Source organism: Pleurodeles waltl, chromosome 1_1 (assembly GCF_031143425.1).
Source record: "Pleurodeles waltl isolate 20211129_DDA chromosome 1_1, aPleWal1.hap1.20221129, whole genome shotgun sequence".
In the NCBI taxonomy this organism is placed as follows: Eukaryota; Metazoa; Chordata; class Amphibia; order Caudata; family Salamandridae; genus Pleurodeles; species Pleurodeles waltl.
This window is the reverse complement of record NC_090436.1, coordinates 94,689,398-94,712,645: the sequence shown is the minus strand read 5'-3', so window position 1 is coordinate 94,712,645 and position 23,248 is coordinate 94,689,398. Positions and strand designations below refer to the sequence as shown.

Below are 23,248 nucleotides of genomic sequence, written 5' to 3'. Positions count from 1 at the left end.
GGAACACAGTGGAAGTCTATTCATTCAAAAACCACTACACAGTTATTAGAGTGCACAGTGGCACCAATCGCTCACAATACAGAGCCCTGTTAGAGCATTGTCTCATGGAAGTGAGGATTCAAAATTTAGTTATCTCTGAAATTAGCATGCAGCAGGGACCAAACGTTTTAGGGGCCACTCCTTGGAACAGTTGGGCCCTCATTACGACCCTGGTGGATGAGGGAGAAGTGGCGGTAATACCGCCAACTGGCCGGGTGGAAAAACAAAATGGAATTATGACCATGGCAGTTACCGCCATGGTCATCCGCCACTTCTCCACTCCGACCGCCAGGGCGGTGACAACCGCTGGGCTTGAGACTTCGGTCTCCAGCCCGGCGGCCATCACCAGGCCGCTGGTGGTATCAGGACTCTGCATACCGCCATGGATTTCGGGTGGTTTGGAACCGCCACGAAATCCATGGCGGTAGGCACTATCAGTGCCAGGGAATTCCTTCCCTGGCACTGATAGGGGTCTCAAACCAACCCCCTCCCACACCCCTGAGTCCTCCTCAGCAGGACCCTCCTCTCCACCTCCAACATGCACATACACACACCCCTACACGCACACATACACTACAACAACACATACCCGCACACATACAGACATGCACACAGACCCTCCCGCACACATTTCCCATACACTCAACACACCCCACATGCATACACGCACTCACACACCTCTTCTACATACTCACACGCACACACCCATGCACGCACACAACACACAACACCCCCCCCTAACGGACGATCAACTTACCTTGTCCGTTGATCCTCCGGGAGGGGACGGGATCCATGGGGGCTGCTCCGCCGCCAGCACCCCGTCACCAGAACACCACCACACCAAATCATGGGACATGATTAGGTGGGCGGTGTTCTGATGACGGGCGGTGGAGGTGGAGCAGCCTCCACTTCCCCGCCGATCGCCAGTATTGCTGCCAACAGTCATAATACGCTGTGCGGAAAACCGCCTGCACTGGCGGTCTTCAGCACGGCGGTACCTCTTTAAAAAAGACTGCTGAGGTCGCAATGAGGGCCGTAGTTTTGAATTTACAATCCAATTTCACCTCTTTGGCAAGGTCAGTGAGAGTGCTCGGACACAAAGGTCCAAATTCTAAATGTGTTTGTATCTAATATTCAGGAATAGTTATGTGTGCTTTCAATATTGTAATACATCAGCAGCTCACTAATGTTGCAAATAACCTCCCATTTCTCATATGTGATGTCCTGTTTTGATCTAAAACAAACTTTTTTATGGATTTTGCATTAAACGTAAACACAACGTTTCTCTGTGAAATGACTGTAATAGACGCTCACACATCACTCACATTGAAAATAAATTAAAGGAAAATAGTATTTAAAACAATCTGTTCAAGAATTATTCAAAGTCATTGGGGAAAGACTCTCTGCAGAACATAGCTGGCTCTGCCATGTGACCCCTGAACGACTGGGGACCTGGGCCAAAGCCCACTTTACCCATACCTTACAATGCCTCTGGCATGCAAGTGTACTAATCATTCAAGTTACAGTAAAAAGTAAATACTTCTTACATGGGTATTGATTGTTCAACATATGGTCCTCAGTGACTGAAAGACATAGGCCCATATTTATACTTTTTTAGAGCCGCATTTGCACCGCTTTTTGATGCAAAAACGGTGCAAACTTACAAAATACCATTGTATTTTGTAAGTTTGTGCCATTTTTGCGTCAAATGCAGTGATAAAAAAGTGTAAATATGGGCCATAGAGTTACTGATCCCTCTATACAGCCATAGGATTACAAAGAGCTTAGTGGACACACACATGGAGCACAAATGGATTTTTCAAAGCAGATGGGGATATAAGTCAGTCATTACAATGATTTAGTACTTATAAATGGCTAAATGATTGGTGGTGAGCTAGGTCTAGTTCTGAATGCTGAAATGGTCAAATGTGCCAATGGCAATGTGCTCTGAGCCCTGACCCTGTTAATGCATAACAGTTGCACCAGACCTACCACCAATTATCCTTAACAGTTATGGGTTGATGATAGGGAGTGCTAGCTTCAAGTGCTATCTAATGCAGCTACTCAGCTATATCAAGGATTGCCACAATTGCTGTTTTCTTACTAAATGAATGCCTTTTAGAGTGCCTGACTTTTTTTTGATGACACAAGTTCGGCTTGGGGTTTCAGCAAGTGTTAGGAAAATGAAAGATCTAAGGGATGGGTTAACAGATGGCCATTGGTATTTAGTGCAGTGATAGTAACAGGCAGGTTCAGTTCTGCAAAGTCTCTTCAGTAAGTGTTTTTTATCCGCTGAGATATGAGGTATCATACCAGCAATTCCATTGTTTTCATTGTAAATCATGTTCATTGTCATATGGCATTGATGTTCCATATTTTGTGTTACTAGCCATGTCTATCCTAGAAGTAACAAATAGGTTCATTGAGGATGAACATCGACATAAGCCACATGTTTTAAATGCCATACCAACACCATGGCTCAGTGGTGGCTGGTGGCCTCTAAAAGTGGTGGGTCTCAATCGGTGCCCGTTAGAAATGGGGTTTTTGGTTGGCAGTCAGGTTACCCTCTGTCCAAGCAAGAACCCTCACTCTAGTCAGGGTAAGTCACACACAATCCAAATTATCCTGTGCCCACCCTCGGGTAGCTTGGCACTGAGCAGTCAGACTTAACTTAGAAGGCAATGTGTAAAGCATTTGTGCAATAAATCATACAATAACACAATATAGCACCACAAAAATACACCACACAGTGTTTAGAAAAATATATAATATTTATCTGGGTATTTGCATATCAAAACGATCAAAGATGCAATATGAATTTGTAAAAGTATCACTGAAAAGTGATAGAAAGTGTCTTAAGTCTTTAAAAAGCAAACAAAGTCTCTTTCAAGCACAAAGTACCTGGTTTGAAGTGGAAAATCTCCGCAGAGGGCCGCACAAGAGGAGATGCGTGGAAAAATGGTGTGTGCGTCGGTTATGCCCCTTCACACACTGACTTGCGTCTTTATTTTTCACGCGGGGAGACGTGCGTCGTTCTATGGGAGGGAAAATGGTGTGTGCGTCGGCTGCGCGCCTTCACACACGGACTTGCATCGTTATTTTTCACTCGTGGAAGACCTGCGTCGTTTTCCGGCACACAGACCGTCTCCTTCTATGGATCGCGGGATTACCAGATGTCCCAGGGTCTGTGCGTGGATTCTTCGGCTTGTTTTCCGGCTGCGCGTCGTTCCGCGAGGCTGTGCGTGGAATTTTCTTTCTCACAGCAGGTGTTGCGTCGATTTCCCCTCTGGAAGTCGGGCACCGTTGTCCATGCAAGGCCGTGCGTCGAAGTTCCGGTCGTCCCGAAGGCGTCGCGTCGAGCAGCGTCGGTGTGCGGCAATTTTCTCACCGCAGAGCAAGCTGTGCATCGAAATTTCCGGCGCACGAAGAGTCCAAATGAAAAAGAGAAGTCTTTTTGGTCCTGAGACTTCAGGGAACAGGAGGCAAGCTCTATCTAAGCCCTTGGAGAGAACTTTTACAGCCAGACAAGAGTTCAGCAAGGCAGCAGGCCAACAGCAAGGCAGCAGTCCTTTGTAGAAAGCAGACAGGTGAGTCCTTTGAGCAGCCAGGCAGTTCTTCTTGGCAGGATGTAGTTTCTGGTTCAGGTTTCTTCTCCAGCAAGTGTCTGATGAGGTAGGGCAGAGGCCCTGTTTTATACTAAATTGTGCCTTTGAAGTGGGGGTGACTTCAAAGAGTGGCTAAGAAATGCACCAGGTCCCCTTTCAGTTCAATCCTGTCTGCCAGTGTCCCAGTAGGGGGTGTGGCAGTCCTTTGTGTGAGGGCAGGCCCTCCACCCTCCCAGCCCAGGAAGACCCATTCAAAATGCAGATGTATGCAAGCGAGGCTGAGTACCCTGTGTTTGGGGTGTGTCTGAGTGAATGCACCAGGAGCTGTCAACTAAACCTAGCCAGACGTGGATTGAAAGGCACAGAAAGATTTAAGTGCAGAGAAATGCTCACTTTCTAAAAGTGGCATTTCTAGAATAGTAATATTAAATCCAACTTCACCAGTCAGCAGGATTTTGTATTACCTTTCTGGCCATACTAAATATGACCTTCTTGCTCCTTTCAGATCAGCAGCTGCTACTTCAACAATGTATGAGGGCAGCCCCAGTGTTAGCCTATGAAGGGAGCAGGCCTCACAGTAGTGTAAAAACTAATTTAGGAGTTTTCCACTACCAGGACATATAAACTACACAGGTACATGTCCTGCCTTTTACCCACACAGCACCCTGCTCTAGGGGTTACCTAGGGCACACATTAGGGGTGACTTATATGTAGAAAAAGGGGAGTTTTAGGCTTGGCAAGTACTTTTGAATGCCAAGTCGAAGTGGCAGTGAAACTGCACACACAGGACTTGCAATGGCAGGCCTAAGACAAGGTTAAGGGGCTACTGAAGTGGGTGGCACAACCAGTGCTGCAGGCCCACTAGTAGTATTTAATCTACAGGCCCCAGGCACATATAGTGCACTCTACTAGGGTCTTACAAGTAAATTAAATGGCCAATCATGGGTAAACCAATCAACAGTACAATTTACACAGAGAGCATATGGACTTTAGCACTGGTTATCAGTGGTAAAGTGCCCAGAGTTCAAAAGCCAACAAGAACAGGTCAGAAAAAATAGGAGGAAGGAGGCAAAAAGTTTGGGGATGACCCTGTCAAAAAGCCAGGTCCAACAGTGCCCAATTCTAGTGAGCAAGAGAAGTGAGCAAACCTGACTTCCTCTGAAGAGTGTAATCTTTCAGGAAAACGTTTGAAAACAATGGTGACTGATAGTTCATTTTAAAGCATAATTTTCACATACATTTTCCAAAATGCCATAGACTCTAAAAGGGCCACTGTAGGAAGTTGGCTCGGTATGCACTATTTCAAAGTAAGGAATAGTATGCACAGAGTCCAAGGGTTCCCCTTAGAGGTAAGATAGTGGCAAAAAGAGATAATACTAATGCTCTATTTTGTGGTAGTGTGGTCGAGCAGTAGGCTTATCAAAGGAGTAGTGTTAAGCATTTGTTGTACACACACAGGCAATAAATGAGGAACACACACTCAGAGACAATTCCAGGCCAATAGGTTTTTGTATAGAAAAATATATTTTCTTAGTTTATTTTAGGAACCACAGCTTCAAATTTTACATGTAATACTTCAAATGAAAGGTATTGCAGGTAAGTACTTTAGGAACTTTGAATAATCACAATAGCATATATACTTTTCGAATAAATCACATATAGCTATTTTAAAACTAGACACAGTGCAATTTTCAACAGTTCCTGGGGGAGGTAAGTATTTTTTAGTTTTTGTAGGTAAGTAAACCACCTACGGGGTTCAAGTTTGGGTCCAAGGTAGCCCACCGTTGGGGGTTCAGAGCAACCCCAAAATTACCACACCAGCAGCTCAGGGCCGGTCAGGTGCAGAGTTCAAAGTGGTGCCCAAAACACATAGGCTTCAATGGAGAAGGGGGTGCCCCGGTTCCAGTCTGCCAGCAGGTAAGTACCCGCGTCTTCGGAGGGCAGGCCAGGGGGGTTTTGTAGGGCACCGGGGGGGACACAAGTCCACACAGAAAGTACACCCTCAGCAGCGCGGGGGCGGCCGGGTGCAGTGTGCAAACAAGCGTCAGGTTTGTAATAGGAATCAATGGGAGACCAAGGGGTCTCTTCAGCGATGCAGGCAGGCAAGGGGGTGGCTCCTCGGGGTAGCCACCACCTGGGAAAGGGAGAGGGCCTCCTGGGGGTCACTCCTGCACTGGAGTTCCGATCTTTCAGGTCCTGGGGGCTGCGGGTGCAGAGTCTTTTCCAGGCGTCGAGATCTGGGAGTCAGGCAGTCGCGGTCAGGGGGAGCCTCGGGATTCCCTCTGCAGGCGTCGCTGTGGGGGCTCAGGGGGGGCAACTCTGGCTATTCACGGTCTCGTAGTTGCCGGGGAGTCCTCCCTGAAGTGTTGTTTCTCCATAAGTCGAGCCGGGGGCGTCGGGTGCAGAGTAGCAAGTCTCACGCTTCTGGCGGGAAACGCAGTCGTTTTAAAGTTGCTCCTTTGGAAACAAAGTTGTAGTCTTGGGTGAACAGGGCCGCTGTTCTCAGGAGTTTCTTGGTCCTTCTAGAGCAGGGCAGTCCTCTGAGGATTCATAGGTCGCTGGTCCCTGGGGAGAGCGTCGCTGGAGCAGTGTCTTTAGAAGTGGGGAGACAGGCCGGTAGAGCTGGGGCCAAAGCAGTTGGTGTCTCCGTCTTCTCTGCAGGGTTTTTCAGCTTAGCAGTCCTCTTCTTCTTAGGTTGCAGGAATCTGAGTTCCTAGGTTCAGGGGAGCCCCTAAATACAGAATTTAGGGGTGTGTTTAGGTCAGGGAGGGCAGTAGCCAATGGCTACTAACCCTGAGGGTGGCTACACCCTCTTTGTGCCTCCTCCCAAGGGGAGGGGGTCACATTCCTATCCCTATTGGGGGGATCCTCCATCTGCAAGATGGAGGATTCCTAAAAGTCAGAGTCACTTCAGCTCAGGTTGCCTTAGGGGCTGATCTGACTGGTCAGTGACTCCTCCTTGTTTTTCTCATTATCTCCTCCGGCCTTGCCGCCAAAAGTGGGGCCGTGGCCGGAGGGGGCGGGCAACTCCACTAGCTGGAATGCCCTGTGGTGCTGTAACAAAGGGGGTGAGCCTTTGAGGCTCACGGCCAGGTGTTACAGCTCCTGCAAGGGGGAGGTGATAAGCATCTCCACCCAGTGCAGGCTTTGTTACTAGCCACAGAGTGACAAAGGCACTCTCCCCATGTGGCCAGGAACATGTCTCGAGTGTGGCAGGCTGCTAGAACCAGTCAGCCTACACGGGTAGTTGTTTAAGGTTTCAGGGGGCACCTCTAAGGTGCCCTCTAGGGTGTATTTTACAATAAAATGTACACTGGCATCAGTGTGCATTTATTGTGCTGAGAAGTTTGATACCAAACTTCCCAGTTTTCAGTGTAGCCATTATGGTGCTGTGGAGTTCGTGTTTGACAGACTCCCAGACCATATACTCTTATGGCTACCCTGCACTTACAATGTCTAAGGTTTTGCTTAGACACTGTAGGGGCACAGTGCTCATGCACTGGTGCCCTCACCTATGGTATAGTGCACCCTGCCTTAGGGCTGTAAGGCCTGCTAGAGGGGTGACTTATCTATACTGCATAGGCATTGTGAGGTTGGCATGGCACCCTGAGGGGAGTGCCATGTCGACTTACTTGTTTTGTCCTCACCAGCACACACAAGCTGGCAAGCAGTGTGTCTGTGCTGAGTGAGGGGTCCCCAGGGTGGCATAAGATATGCTGCAGCCCTTAGAGACCTTCCCTGGCATCAGGGCCCTTGGTACCAGGGGTACCAGTTACAAGGGACTTACCTGGATGCCAGGGTGTGCCAATTGTGAAAACAAAAGTACAGGTTAGGGAAAGAACACTGGTGCTGGGGCCTGGTTAGCAGGCCTCAGCACACTTTCAAATCAAAACATAGCATCAGCAAAGGCAAAAAGTCAGGGGGTAACCATGCCAAGGAGGCATTTCCTTACAGCCACCATTACCATTGAATATCTTTGTACCTGCCCGATGTGATAAGCCAAGGAAATCTATTGCTCTTCTTTTTGTTGACTCCATTTTCTTCAAACTGTCTTGTGGATGCCCTACATGCCAAAGATGCCCTTAAGACTAAGAAATACCATCAACATGTCAATCTCAGAATTATGTTATTGCAGCCATCTATGTACCATTTGTGACTCTTGTTATCAAAAACTATCTCTGTTATAGCAGGGTCAGCTTTTTTTCATTGCTTTTTTCCAATTGCGCTAGCTGACCTGTCCTAGCGTGTCAGTGCTTCTGTCATGGGTGCCACAAATGCCAATATTACCTCTGGTATACCAGTGCCAGTATTATGACATAGGCATTGCATATGCCAAGTACTATATATAATATGACACTGCCAACATGTTCTCACAGGTGTTCCATATGGCAAGATTGATATCTAGTATGTGACAGAATTCTGACTGAGGCAATAATTATCTCTAGAATGTCTGCTCCAGGATTGTCCCATAAGAGCCCTACGTGCCCAAGTATTACTTATAGCATGCCAGAGCCTTTTTTTGCCACAAGTGCCTCATTTGCTGAGAATTACCTTCAATATACCAGTGCCAGCATTTTGCCACGGGTGCCTCTGTAAATCAAGAATTACCTCCTTTAGGGCCAACTGTAGATTTACAGGCAAAACACACACACATGCACTTACTCCACACACATGCACATTCTCTCTCACTCATGCTCACTTACTTTCACACAATAACTCACACTCACTCTCAAATACTCACTCTTACTTATTGTCATTCATTCTTAGGCTGTTTTCCCTTCACTCATTCTCATTCACTCTCATTCAGTCCCACTCACTCCCTCATTCTTAGTTACACTTATTCATTCAGGTGCACTCACACTAACTTGAACTCACTATCACTCTCACTCACTGATTCTCACACAATATCACTCATTCTCATACTGACATTCACTCTCACTCTTGTTACACTCACAGTCATTCACTATCACTCACTCACCCTCACAATTATTCTCACTCATTCAGTCACTTGTACGCATTCATACCCACATTCACACGTTGTCATTCATCTTAACCCCCTCACATTCTCTCTAACTCAATTGTATTCATCCACTCTAACTCGTTGTCCTTCACTCCATCTGTCACTTAATATCACCCACTTTCACTCACACATGCTCACACAGGTTCACACATCCACAGGTACATACCACTTGGTTTCTTTCGTTCACACACAGACACACTGTCACCTGTGTTAGACATTACACAGATGTCTCTGCCTTTAGTATCAAAGGTCAGCATTTTTTATTACACTAATAGTGAATAATAGCCCATTATGGGGTCCTCCATACATAGCCCTCATCTCTTCATGTATACTTGTCATATCCCACTTCCAAATGCAGGCCCTATTCACAAAACCTTTATGTACCTAAATGTAGCATATGTCACAAAAGCCATGATTTATTGTGTGAATGTACTTACTAATAGAGTGCATTGATCGAATGCTAAACATATGTAGATATATTGGTACATTAAGGAAGTCAAAGAGAGCAAATATCAATCTTGAAGAAACTAAAGGAAAGAGTTTTACAAAAAGCTACAAAATGTTGCACTCTGTGAACATGAGGTGGGAGTTTATGCCTTTGTGATGGTCCAGTCACAGAAACCCTCTGGCCGACCCGGGATCCCTATGGGGGCTGGTCTGACAAAATCTGCCAGAGTTCCTCTGGGATCCCGGGCCATTGTGATGGTCAAGTCACAGAAACCCTCTGGCCGGCCCGGGATCCCAAAGGAACCCTGGCAGATTTTGTCGACCAGCCCCCATAGGATGCATAGCGAATTAACATGACCACTACAATGGGGCTTGCCGGATTGTCTCGACAAAAAAATGGGGGAAAAATGGCAAAACGGTGCATTCTACCACACATTTTTCATAATATATTCAATTGTATTTGTTTCTTAAAGCATAGTAAATGATGAACTTGCAGTGCACCAGGATAGGTAAATCTTTATTGGGTCTCTTCAATGATTCCCTCACCATCACCCTTTAACAGTGCCTCGCATCACTCCATAGCACCTCTGTCACATGTATTTCATTTGTTTTATAGTGCCTCTCTTACCAGCTTAGGGTGCTTTAGCACTTGACCACACAAAAAAATACAGAGGTAATGAATTACACATTTGTAAATCAGTGTATAGAAAATGTTACATGAGAGAAAGGTCACTACAAGGTGTAGGATTCACGTCATCCATACTGGTATGCATTTTTTAAGAGTGGTTGGTCTCAGGAAGCATACATTTGGGAGTCAGAACGTAACACAGTATTTAGGGTTGACTTTACTAATTGCAATTTATTTCTACCCAAACAAGTCCTTTTTCGCAAAATTAGGATAATCAAAGACTGGGAAAGAAACATATGTTTCTAACCTGTACCATGCAGTTTGTATGTAGCTCTTTGATGGCAGTTCATAGCTCACTGTGCTAGATTATGATTCTAGCTTAAGAACTGCACAGCAGCAAAAGGATCTCTGTGACAAAAGCAGTATTCCATTGAGCATTGCACAGAAAATACTGTTCTGTCATCTGCACAGTACACGTTCTTTGCAGCAGGCATATTAACCCACTGTACTACCTTTGATGAATCAAAACTGCCACTAGACAAATTAATCACCAGAGTTATCTGGGCACTTTTATAGTTGCCTGAAAGCTTTTGGATATACGAGGAACATGCAGTGTTTTTAAAACTGCTGCACTGCTACAAAACAAGCCTCCCTAGTAACAAAAGTGCTCCCCAGCCCTTACAGCCTCCTGGGGTAACGCCTGATGCCCGGTATGGCCAGTCTGGCCTTAGAAAGCCTCTGTTACGCAAGATTATTATGCAGATAAAAGTACAGCCATAAAAGAGGACGCTCCTGTGGTTACCTGGCTCAGATTGATTTGTTAAGTGGGCAGGTCATTGAACACATTTATAAACCATGCTCTAGACCCTAGTTAGCTCTGGCTATTGCATGCAACCAATCTATGGCTTTCCACAAATAGTAGAGAAGGTCCAACTAGTGGAGTCAAAAATTAGTGACACTGCCACATTTTGTAGACTTTTCAGTACTGCGGATACCTGCCCTTTCCCTATCATACAGCGCAGCAAGGCGACTTGCTGCCCTGCGTGATTTGTTGATAAATATGCCCCCGCTATCTCCCATTAATGTAGGTGTTAACCCACACGCGTAGATCTATGTTTCATTACATTTTCCAGACACAATTTCCCAAAAATATTAAGGCCCATATTTATACTTTTTGACGCTAAACTGCGCTAACGCAGTTTAGCGTCAAAAAGTTTTGCGCCGTCTAACGCCATTCTGAAGCGCCATGCGGGCGCCGTATTTATGGAATGGCGTTAGACGGCGCAATCAGACCGGCGCTGCCTGGTTTGCGTGGGAAAAAACCACGTAGACCAGACAGCGCCGGCGTAGGGGGAAAATGGCGCATGGGCGTCTTAAAATGGGGCAAGTCAGGTTACGTCGAAAAAATCGTCTTAACCCGACTTGCGCCATTTTTTAACGACGCCCATCCCCCATCAACATGACTCCTATCATTGTAAAGATAGGAGTCATGCCCCCTTGCCCAATGGCCATGCCCAGGGGACTTCTGTCCCCTGGGCATGGTCATTGGGCATAGTGGCATGTAGGGGGGCACAAATCAGGCCCCCCTATGCCACAAAATATTATTAAAAAAAAAAAAAAAAAACTTACCTGAACTTACCTGAATGTCCCTGGGGTGGGTCCCTCCAGCCTTGGGTGTCCTCCTGGGGTGGGCAAGGGTGGCAGGGGGGGTCCCTGGGGGCAGGGGAGGGCACTCTGGGCTCATTTTGAGCCCACTTGTCCCTTAACGCCATGCCTGACCCAGGCGTTAAAAAGCGGCGCAAATGCGCCGTTTTTAGCCACGCCCACTCCCGGGCGTCGCTTTTGCCCGGGAGTATAAATACCACGTAAAGGCCTGGGAGTCATTTTTTAGACGGGAACGCCTCCCTTGCATATCATTAACGCAAGGAAGGGGTTCACGCTAAAAAATGACGCACATTCCGGGAACTTTGGCGCTATTCGCCTCTAACGCCATAGTATAAATATGGCGTTAGTTGGCGTTAGTTTTGCGTCGAAATTGCGTCAAAAAAAACGACGCAATTTCGGCGCAAACGGAGTATAAATATGGCCCTAAGGTTCCTGAATCAAAGTGCAAGCCTCTACATAGTCCTTGCTTTTGCAGATAAATAAGCGTCAGTTTCCATCATCTACCTGAGAGGATGGTCTGTAGATCTCCCTTTCATACGGTTCACGAGTCACACAGCTCACACTGGGATTTCTGTTCCACATAAGTTCCACTAAAAATAGCGAAAGAACATTTTGCAGGTTTTTTTGCCTGCTTAAAAAGCCAGAGGTCCCGGGAGATTACTGAGGCACAACCTTTTCCATGAGATCCATGAGCCAACATAGAAAGTCAAACTAAATCAATAGTGAGATAGGAAGAAAAGAGAGCTCCGACTTGTACTTTATTCGTTAAATCTTGTAAAGCAGTTTTTCCACTGGTTAGCGATCAATTAAATATAACTGAAAATAAATGTACAGCCATTTTAATTAAGATCAGCACTCTCAGAAGAAGCAAATACAGGTCAGCAAAAGGAAATGCAAAGCTAGAGAAACGCATTTAAGTGAAGCATAGAACACTAGAGAGGATGGGGGAGTGAGTGTGTCTGCCCAGGTGCTTCAGTGGTGCGTTAAAAAAGACTTGATATCTTCTAGTCAAACCCGCAGAGTGTTTTCATAGCTGAACTACCACCTCCTCTAAACCACTTCCACCCTCCCCCTGATATGGGCTGAGAGAGGATTTTTTTAAGGGTCAGATTTCTCATTCCAGGTCATTCAATGCCTATTGCACATTTAATGATGTTCTCGTAGAAGAAAATAATCTGGATGTGAGATTTCTGTTAATGATTCTCTTCTCACAGATAACACTCTAAAAGCAGAAGAAAATAAGGGGCATATTTAAGAAAAGTGGTGCTGCAGACAGTGCAGCGCCACTTTTCTTGTGCCCCTCAGCACCCCCCTAACGCCACCATATGCAAATATTTAGGGGACAAGAGTCTGAGTTTTTGACACCAGTTCAGCGCTTTGCAGGATTAGTGTAAACAATTCTGATGCCAATTCTGCAAAGCACCTGGTGGTTCATTGTAAACAATGGAAGCCTCCTCTTGACACCTGCTCTGAGCAGGCGTTAAATGTGATGAAAACGGTGGAACACCCCCTTTGCATACATTACGCCTGGCGCATTTTTCTAAATATGCAAGTTTTTGGCCTTCTAACTCCACATTAGTGTAAAAAAAATGATGCTAATGTGGCATTGGAATGGTGCTAGGGGCTCTTAAATATGCCCCTAGGTTCTCTTGCAAAGAGAGTTTTTTAATTACTCATCTATGGTCTGGTGGATATAACCTCACTGTGATGTTGGGATATGTGTTGCACATGCAGACGCGCCACCTTGAACCTGACGCATGAAGACACACCAAAATAACTGCTGTTTACTCTACGAGATGGAAAATATTGAACACCTTCTGGCCAAAGAAGGCCTTTTCCTAAGGGATTACAACAGCAGAGATGAATTAGGTACACTTTGGATCAATATCTGTTTCTCTCTTTAGCTCAAGATGGGATTTGTCAGAATTCGCAGGCAGCTTCACTTGAGTGTCAGCCACAAATCCTTCCAGTGTGAGACACCTTCTCGTCGAGGTCAGATATAAAAATGGCAATGAGTTTTCTCAGCTACAATATCTGAGGTCAGAAATCTCTCCCTTCCTTTCCGCTCACTGTAATAAACTTTACACTGATGCAGCATCCTTGCAGGGTCTGCTGCCCTGTATCAGTAGTTTTTGTCATAAATCATCACTATGCAAAAAGAGGGCAAATTTTACTTGAAAACTTTTTTTACTCAAGTGTGGCGCTTTGCTAGGCTAGCATCCAAAATGTTATTGCTAGTACAGCAAAGGTCAGGGAGGCCCCTTGAAAAGAGCCTAGCATCAGTTTCACGCCTGCCCTGGGCAGGCATAAAAAAATGACGCTAGAATGGTGCAGTGATGGGCCTCTCTGCATACATAATACCTGATGCAGAAATAATGTGGGGCAACCGTTTCAACACAGGCACAATGGTGATATTGCGCCAGTTTGTAAATAGGCCGCAGGGTTGGGGACTGTTTTGCACCACTGTGGCATCACAAAAATTAAGCAACAGTGGCGCGAGGAGCTTGTAAATGAGCCCCTTCGTTTTTTACAGAGCCGTTCACTTTTGTTGCAATGAAAGCAACAGAAGCTATTTTGCAACAGTTAAGCGACTTCAGCATCTCAATTTCAGGGCAATCAAGATATGTGTAATTGATGCTAGGACTTAAGAGTATAGGTTTAAGTTCAGCTCACTTTCTAGCACGATGTATTCAGCCACATATACATGTTCCACCTGGATGACAGACATAGAGATTTGCTGCTGGCAGCAAATGATTCCTATTTCAGTGAAAGATTCACAAGGTACAGTTGGGGATTCTTGTGCCTCTCATACCACAAACAGAAAGACATGAATAAATAATTCAGACAGGGTAAAATGATTGGAATACTCTTTTACACCTTTAACGGCCAAACAGAATATGTATGTACTGCCTCACAAGTACTGGGGAGACAGCTGTACACCGATTCCTGTGAGTCTGGTTCTCAAATACTTGTAGTGAGAGCAAAAACATAGCAATATCAAAGTACAGATCTTAGCTGGAAAGGTACAGATTTACTAAAAAAGAAAGAAATAGATTGCATGAGGGAAAAGGAGGGGGCTTGAATTGTTTGTGGTAGGGACAGGCAGGCAGAGTGTTTTCTAAACACAGAGAGGGAGAGGGAGCGTGAGAGTAAGGAAGAAGAGAAGAGAATGTTTTCTTAACTACAATGGTCCACCTGGCATAATGATTGTTTTTTACCCCCCAACACAGACACACCCTACACACACAACCCTTGCACATTTTTACTCACTCAAACCCCACAAGAAGTTACATATAGAGGTCTTGACTAAACACCCAAATCACACGCATGTACACAGCACAATACACATCTCACACAAACCAAAGACACCACCTCAGAAAGTTCTCAGGCACACCATCACAACCATTGCATTGTTAAACCCCTCTTTCTTTGCAGATGGTCATATCACTTACCCACACACTTTGCCAGATGCATGCACACAAACACACACACAAAAAAGCACACCTTCCAATATCTTTTCTGACACCACTGCACACATCACCCTTCATCCTTACCTGTGAAGGCACACACTGACACATGCCATACTCACTTGAATACTAATTTTAGGGAAAACATCTGCAACGGACATGCCTCTCTCACACACTTTCACAGTTACTCCACGACAGTAAACCTCCACTTTCTCTCCTTGACAGCAGTTACCACTCCAGTCACAGGCTGACTTGGTCTTTCCCCCTGACTATGAACAGCATTCTGCTGCCTTCCAGCTAGGTTTGCGCTTTACATGTACCAATTTCATACGTAGTTAGTAGATTGCTTTACTAAGCTCTCATCACTAAAACACTCTCAACCATTAACCATGTCCAGAAAGCTATACACGGAAACATGCAATTAAGTACACAGGTGGAATATGCCTTTTCTGCAGGATCACCCCAAATTGTTTTCCTTTTCGCTTAACCCCATTTTTGCTGGCTAAAGAACTCTCATAACCAGTAGTGCAGTGATTGAGCTCCTTCGTTCAACATGGTAAAATTGGCATACTCCTCACTAGCGTGTTTAACTTACCCTAAACACCCAAGTAAATGGTGCCCAAAATGTACCTATGGCTAGTAATGTAAATGTCATCAGTTGGCTACAGCATTCATTGGCCCATCCAGTGCAGTGACGTGACAATGTAAACATGACTACAGACCTGCCACCAGTAGCCTGGCTGTCCAGGTATATACTGCAAATTCAACATGTAAAAATGACCCGATTTGACAGGCATTAAATGCTCCTTTTAAATATTTTCCGTAATAAACCTTTCTGGTGCATGGTGCATAGTATGTAAAAGTAGGAGATGTAAAGGTTTATGTTAAACATGTTCTTTGAGTGACTCCTCACAGCTATTTTCACTGTAGCAGGGTTGACTGTTTAAAAGCAAAGCACTGGGATCCAATAGTAAATCCTACTACTGCATCTTAATAAAGGGGTAAGCTAGAAAAATAATTAAACCGCTAGTTCAATAATTATTAGAATTTTAAATCAATGGTGACATGGGATTTTTTCTTGATATTATGGGAACTGTTAGACCTGACAGCCTTACAGTGGTCTTCCCCCAACTTTTGCCTACCTCTCTACTTTTTTCTGAACTCATTCTTGCTGGTTTTAGGACTCTACACACTTTACCACTGCTAACCAGTGCTAAAGTGCTTGTGCTCTCGCCCCTAAACATGGTAACATTGGCTTCTACCCAATTGGCATTTTTAAATTTACCTATAAGGCCCTAATAAAGTACACTATATGTGCCCAGGGCCTGTAAAACAAATGCCGCTAGTGGGCCTGCAGCACTGATTGTGCCACCCAAATTTGTAACCCCTTAACCATGTCTCAGGCCTGCCATTGCAAGGCCAGTGTGTGGAGTTTCACTGCCACTTTGATTTGGCGTTTAGAACTACTTGCCAAGCCTTAAACCCCCTTTTTATCACATATAAGTCACCCCTAAGGTATGCCCTAGGTAGCCCATAGGGCAAGGTGCTATGGAAGTAAAAGGCAGGACATGTACTTATAATTTGTACATGTCCTTGTAGTGAATAACTCCCAAAGTTGATCTACACTATTGTGAGGCCTGCTCCTTTCAGGGGCAGCATTGAAAATTCCATTATGTAGTTTTAAGTGGTAATTTCTGATCTGAAATGAGTGGCATTGCCATGTTTGGTATGGTTGGAATGGTAGTAAGAAATCCTGCTCACTGCTGAAGTCGGATTTCACATTACTGTTTTAGAAATGCCACTTTTAGAAAGTGGTCATTTCTATGCACTCACTGCCTTCTGTGCCTTACAGCCTGTCTCCAATCCACGTCTGGGCTGTGCTGTTGACAGGTTCCCTTGTGCATTCCACCTAGACAGCCATTAACACAGGACACTCAGCCACATCTGCATTCATCTGCATACTGAATGGGTCTTCCTGGGCAGAAAGGGTGGAGGAGCTCTCACTTATACTTTAAAGGCCAGTGGCCTGACCCCACATAAATGACAGGTAATCCCCTACAGGGTTCCTGGCAGACAGAGCTGGTATGAAAGGGGACCTTGTGCACTTCAAAACCACTCTTTGTAGTTTCCCTCACTTCAAAGACACATTTGGGTGTGTGTATATATATATATACCCAGTCTGTGACCTCCTAAAATCAGACACTTCTGTACCTGCAACTGGACTCTGTCAGAAGGACTGCAGTGATTCCCTAAGGACTCAACTGGACTGCTTTTCTGAAAGGAATGCTCTTCTGCTTGTTGCTCTGCTGCTCGCTGCTCTTTGACTCTGCTGGAAGGACTTTTCCTTCCCCCACAAGTGATCTCCAAGGGCTTGGACTAAACTTGTCTCCTGTTGAAAAGTCTCAGGGACACCAAAGACTTCATCTGTCAGTACCTGGACTCTCTTGCTGAGAGTCCTGGCTTGCCAAGCGGTGCCAAACTCAATCCCTGGGACCTTGGGACTGAGTTCTGGTAAAACAAAGAAGAAACCAGTGTACCGATACCCAGAACGACTTCAGGAGCACCACTGCACTCTGATGTTGTGCTGGCACCTGCACCGGAGCCTTATTCCTCGCAGACTGTGCCCTCCACTGCAGGCCCGACACCACTGTAGCACCTCCAAAGTCCCGCCACAGTGTGAGTCCAGAGCACCGTGCCACTGACATCCATGGCACCTGATTCCAACTCAGCTGCAGCACCTGTGGCCCAGTGGTGAAATTGTGACCCTGCAAAGGTGGCACCTCATGTCTTGATCTGCTGGATCCAATAACCTTGCTATGTTGTAAGGAACTGACGCCTCACATCCAATGTTGCATCAACTCCTACAACTCACCTTCCTTCCAGTAAGAAATCAATGCCTCACCTCTTGTGTAGCAATATGGAACCAATGCCACACCAGTTGGGGTGGGCAGAGTGCACAAAGTTGCACTAAGTGAAACTCTGTGAAATTGTAAAAAAACATTGCCACACTAGGCGAAGTTATGCGTGCAGGCGAAGATCTCTGTGGCGCCTGTTCACATTGCGTTTGATGTCAAATGTAACTCAAAGTACATACTTGCATTGAAAATCAAGTGCAAACAGCACCAGCCGGTTTTGAAGGGACCGGACATCTTGTTTTTCACTCTGTTTATGGTGCTAGGCCTGTTTTTGCCATCCACTGTAGTCCTTGTAATCATCCACCCTTAGAATTAAGGTACCCCTCATTTTTATTTACGTTATTAGCTTCGCCACTACTGAATCTTTTATTTTTACTATCATTAGACAAATGCTGTTTTTGGTGACTTGTTCTATTTTTGTTTATTTTTCCCTTATTTCTTCCTTCTTCATTCTCTTTTTCTCCTCTTCTTCACCCCCACTCCACGCAGCACCATGGCAGATCAGGGACAGGGTAGCAGCAGCTACCTACCCTGTAGGCAGTGGTGCCGCCAAGGGGTACAGCTTTGACCCATCTTCGGCAAAGAGGAGGTGGCAGTACTAGTTTTTTTGGGCAGCGCCATCTCCCCTCCATGCTGGCAGCAGGCCTTTAGGAAACTTGGAGTAGGCCTTAGGTGTAGGAATTAGGAAAGTAAAATTAATAGGTCAACTCGAGTTGAGTCCATCATACTAGGCAATCTGATTAAGAAAAGTACAACATTACTGTGTTAGCCTCTGCTTGTCCAAAGTTGTTTTGGGGGAGATTAACTGCACCACTAATCTTTTTTTTAATCTTCTTCTTTATTTCTTACCTCAGCACCCAAGGGCTAGGAGAAGCCAACATCTTTGGTGGGTCCAGTAGGAGATGATGCCAATAATTAAGCCACCAGTGCAGATGCTGGTGGACCTGCTGGCCCCAGTAAGTCTTGCTGTTATATTATCTTCTTTTAACAACTTTTGTTTTTATTTTTTGCCTTTCCTCATTTCAAATAATATTTATTTTAATTTTACTGTGCCTGTCTACCTTTTCCTGTACTTATTTTCATTCTATTTAAGCTTTGTTAAATTCTTGTTCTCCCTACATTTATCTATTTTGCATGTTACTTCTGTTCCTGACTTCCTCCTGTCTGTACTAGCTTTCTTCTGTTTTGTTAGTAAGCTTAGCTTCCCCCTAGCCCTCATATATCTTGTGGACTGGTACTTAATATTAAGAGGACAGATTTTTAGGACAGGTACTCTACAACAGGATTGCATGCCCAAGTCAGCTTTTTACCTTTTGTGGAAGTTTCCTTTGTCTTGTTCATGCCCCAAGACCTCACCATAGGTTCTTCTGGATTGACCAAAATATCCCACCCCTTTATTACACTTCAGTGACTTAGCTGAGCTCTGCCCCTCCATTGCAAAATGTTTGCGGTTGATTTGTGTACCTTGCTTTTCTAACAACTAACAAAATTCCTAAAGTGAATGATAGAAGGAGATAGAACTGTAATGATCTATTATGGTTGTATTTATTTTAATGGAACTAAATTGTGTAACATTTTTTCCGGCCGCACTGACCACCAGTGCCAGGGCCAGTGGCAGCACCAGTGGACCGGACACATTAGCAGTCAGAGGGGGAGAACCAGCGGCAGCTGGTAAGTCATACTGCTCTTACTCATTGACAATTACTAGTATACTCACTGCAAGGGCATTACTTGTGAAGCCCCTGGTTTAGCAGCTGCAGTGGGGATTGGGTTCTTAATAATAATGGTCTCTTCTCTATGAAAATCAACAGACAAAAGCTCATAATTATTGAAAGGATTCTTCAAATGAAGGTTTGATGGAAAAGCATAGGACGGACGACTAAAAGAAAGAATGTGTGAAATGGTATATGAGTGAAAGGATGTGTGGATGAAAGGAAAATATGCATAGGTGGGTGATAGGAGATGCATGCGTGGGTGAAAAGATAGATGAAAGGGGTGAAGGGATGCCCCTGTGAGTGAAGGGTGGATGGATAAAAGCCGATGCTCAGGTGAGGAATGGGTGGATGTTAATGAATGATACATGGGTAAATGGATGGATAGGTGAAAGTGGGGTGTTTGAAAGGGAGGTTACTGGATAGGTGAGACTATGGATGGACGGGTGGATAAATATGGATGGCTGGAATGGAATAGTGAAAGACTGGGTGAGAGAGCGTAAGTTTAATTCAAATTGTGGGTATCAATTTGTGAATGAAATAGATAAATGAAAAAAATGAATGTATAATTGCTTTGATCAAGAAGAAATAAGGGAGCTGTTGCGAATAGGGATGTGTCTGCTGTTCTAATTCACTAGTTTGCATGCTCATCAAAGCTTTGGTTCAAAGTTGGGATATTATATTTTTCTATCTTCTCCCTTAACTCCCTGTAGTTGAAGCAAGGCAGATATGTATCCTCCCACCCATCATTATACTTCCCTCCCTATTAGTCACCAATGCTACTATGACTTAACTGCAAAATGGCAGTGTACAGTAGTGTTTTCTGTGCAATGTGTGCAGCTGCTTCAGTTAATGCAGCATGTGCAAAGTTGTCAAAGCATTGCAAACTTAAAAAATATGTTTGCCTTCCACCCCAGTGCCCAATCTGCCACCTTCTAGTACCTCAGTCCTTTATTCTTTCCAAAGTTCTGTCCCAGTCACCAAAAACATTTTAAAATCCCTTTTGGCATGTGCCACATTTATGTATAATTTTATAATTTAATGTTTTATCGCTTTCATAATGGATTCATGGCAGTTCAAATTTTACCCCTTTTGCATTTGTCAACTACAGTGAGGCATGTGTGGGTAGAAAATTGCCTGTGACTCATCGTAATCTGCCACATCAAATGTCAATGGCCCTAAGGGACCAGCAATTTACTGCTACTGTGCCAATGTACTTTTTTGAAAAATTGTTTGAACAGAGCATGGTTTAAAATGTGTGATTTTTCTTTTTATTTCCTACTATAGCTTCTCCTCGTGAATATCATTCAACTTGCCAGGAGATATCCGCCCGGGTCTGGCAGCAAAGGTTGGAGGGGATCCGAAATGAATATCGGCGGCTGGCAATCCCCCTGGAGGAGAAGGAGGAGGCCGTGGCAGCACTCATGGCTGCCGGCCCTAGCTCCTCCAGCCAGCCGCTAGTGCCCCCAGCCTACCAGTAGCACCACCATCGCAGTCGGCAGTTGGAATCACCCCATACAGTTCCACTACTGCTGCATGATGCCAGGACCACTTATTTCAATGCAGTATCCTGCAATAGCTTGCCCAATTGGACAACTGGGTGGCACATATTCAGGCAACCCTCAATGATATCTGGACCCGACTGTGACCAAAATGACCTCTTTGGACTCATTTTTTAATTTTGTGTTTTGGTGGGAGGGATACTTGTTGTGGGTGGAGAGAGTGGGGAGGGAGTTTGGATTGGGTTTAAAAGTTAATTGGACTTTTCATTAGACTTTTGGGGGATGGGGTTATGTTTGGGGAGAGGGGTAGGCCTGTTGTGGGTGGAAAGTGTTCTATTTGTAAAAATAAAAGGGGGTCATTTATTTTAATTGATTCATGCCTCAAATGTTTAATTTGGTGCTTTAGTTTGCACTGCTGTCTTTTAGTGTAGCCTGTTTTTTAAATCTGCTAAAAAAGTGTATGTTACTTACTTGTACGGTTACCCTTCCTCTATTGCCCTCTGCAACTGAACTTTATTGACCACTAGTAGATGATTTTCCCTACAAAAACCTAGATACACAGAAAAGACAGCATCTTTTTAGTAGGAGTTAATTGCTAACTAAACAAGTTAACTTCAATCCATAATTCTTCTCTTACCTGAATAGATAAAGCCAGGCAGTCTTCTTCTTCCTGCAGGGTTTTCCTGGCATCTTAAGGGGGTGGTAGGTAGTAGTAGTAGCAGGCTAGTGCACTAGCAGGGAAGATCACAGAAGGTGCTACTCCCTCCTATGCAAACTTCAACCGCAGGATTAATCAAAAGGTTATTCATCACTGTCAACTTGATTAAAAGAAAAGCAAAACAGAGGGTTAGTAGGTCATCATATTATCTTAACTCTAGAAAGACTGAGACCACACTACCACAATGGCAGTATTTGACACACAGCAAAGAAGACTTGATATGATGATAAAATCTATCAATATCAATTTCTTCCTAGCAATGGTGGGGAGCTATAAAACTGAATTTAGGAAATTAAATCATGGAGTCAGAAGAAGTGGGCTCAGACTCGAGTTGTTGGACCGGGTTAAGCGTTTTTTGGAACACACATACAAGGCATGAATGAAGATTTGATTAGACCGGTGTGGAATATTGCTCAAGTAGTAGAGGGTAAGAAGGTCATGCAGTGAGTTGGTGTCGCTTTGACCACATCCACCCCAGCAAGTGTGTGATTGATTTATGGTGTAAAATTAAGTCACACCTCAGTAAATCACATAGCCTGGGGGAAGAAGGTTAGGGGCTCGAGGATGGATGAGGAAGGGGATTTGGGGGATCATTTGACAAAGACAACTACTACACACACAAAAAAATGCAGCAATATTCATTGGGGTGCTGAGCAGCACACCATCATCAATCTGTTGTACAATGAAACAAAGGGATAGCTATCACACAGTTCAGTTAAATTAATTGCAAACAGTTGTTCTGCCCCAGAGAGGCGTCAGATAGTATATCCTTAATGTCATGTCTTCTAGTTTTGAAATACGGAAGATTGAATGTAACCCACCCAGTTCTAAAACTTCTGATTTTTAAAAGGAAAATGATACTATATTGCCAAATTGGGTGATTCATCTCCATTATTCTTGGAATGTCCATAACTCTGGTGCCTGTCTCAACCTGTCCGGTAGGTAAGCTGGAGTCTTGAGCTTTCCAAGTTTTGTTTATGCAGGGGAGGACTAGGAGAAGACATGTGTATTGAAAGAAACAGTAGCTGTATTATAGAGTAAAGGAAAAGGACCAAAGAAAGCAAGGTAAGCTTCAAGAGGAGTCAGGAGTGTACCAAGAAGACTCAGAGCAAGAACATAAAAGGAGTTTTACGATTGAGCTAGCAATGTAGTTAACACATATTCAGCAGCATTTCCAAATCAAAGCACCTCTCTCCAGTTCACAGAGCTGAGTGAGTACTAGGCTCTCTTTGAAGTCGAAAACATATCTCCTTTCTAGCTGCTGAGGTAGTCCCACGCTGAGTCCTTCCATCTTCCTCCTCCAGAGTCAGACTAACTCCGTCCCAGTCCCAAATCGAGCAAGGTAGACCCATGAAGTACCCTGCTGTTGAAGATCAAATAGTGAAACAGAACCAAAGTTTCTTTTGTGTAGATTTGTGTTTGATAGCTAAAGTGGCTGGTGTGTTATGAGGAGCCAGAAAAAAGTAGTACACCCTGCAGGTAAATGTCACTACTTTTGAAAGGCCATTCACTTTCAGGAAAACATTATCA

At 44.6% G+C, this 23,248-nt stretch overlaps 1 long non-coding RNA gene across 1 annotated transcript in view; it reads left to right on the top strand.

Annotated features, from left to right (window-relative positions):
- The window catches only part of LOC138289728 (uncharacterized), an 82,909-nt gene extending 63,454 nt beyond the window's left edge, over positions 1-19,455 (top strand). The window contains exons 3-4 of the long non-coding RNA XR_011202557.1: positions 18,641-18,742; positions 19,387-19,455. This is a non-coding gene — a long non-coding RNA (uncharacterized lncRNA). The remainder of the gene's footprint in view (positions 1-18,640; positions 18,743-19,386) is intronic.
- Positions 19,456-23,248: the final 3,793 nt, after the last annotated feature.